This window comes from Chrysochloris asiatica, unplaced genomic scaffold (genome assembly GCF_000296735.1).
Source record: "Chrysochloris asiatica unplaced genomic scaffold, ChrAsi1.0 scaffold00018, whole genome shotgun sequence".
Taxonomy (NCBI): Eukaryota; Metazoa; Chordata; class Mammalia; order Afrosoricida; family Chrysochloridae; genus Chrysochloris; species Chrysochloris asiatica.
In genome coordinates this window covers 28,755,133-28,755,678 of record NW_006408536.1, presented here as the reverse complement: position 1 = coordinate 28,755,678, position 546 = coordinate 28,755,133, and positions in this window count along the sequence as shown.

Here is a 546-nt window from a genome sequence, read left to right as displayed (position 1 = left end):
CATTTCTGCATTACCTTTAGCAAAACTTTACTCACATGGGATATCAGAGATATTGCCCGATGATTTCCGCATTCCATTGGGTCACCTCTCTTTGGAATGGGCACAAATACAGATCTCTTCCGATCAGTTGGCCAGATAGTTGTCTTCCAAATTCCTTGGCAGAGATGACTGAGTGCCAGCAGTGCTGCCTCACTTTCTTGAAAGATTTCCATTTTTATTCCATCAATTCTTGGTGCCTTGTTCTTTGCCAATTCCTTCAATGTACCTTGTATTTCTTCCTTCAGTATCATTGGCTCTTGAGCATATGCTACCTGTTGAAACAGCTGAACATCAACCATTTTCTTTTGGTACAGTAACTCTGCATATTCCTTCCATCTTCTTTTGATGCTTTCTTATCATTCAATAATATGCCCAGAGAACCCTTCAGTAACAAAAGTTGAGGCTTGGACTTTTTTCTTTGGTTCCCCAAGCTTGAGAAATGCTGAGCATTTTCTTCCCTTTTGGTTTTCTGACTCCAGATTTTTGCACATTTCGTTATAATATTTG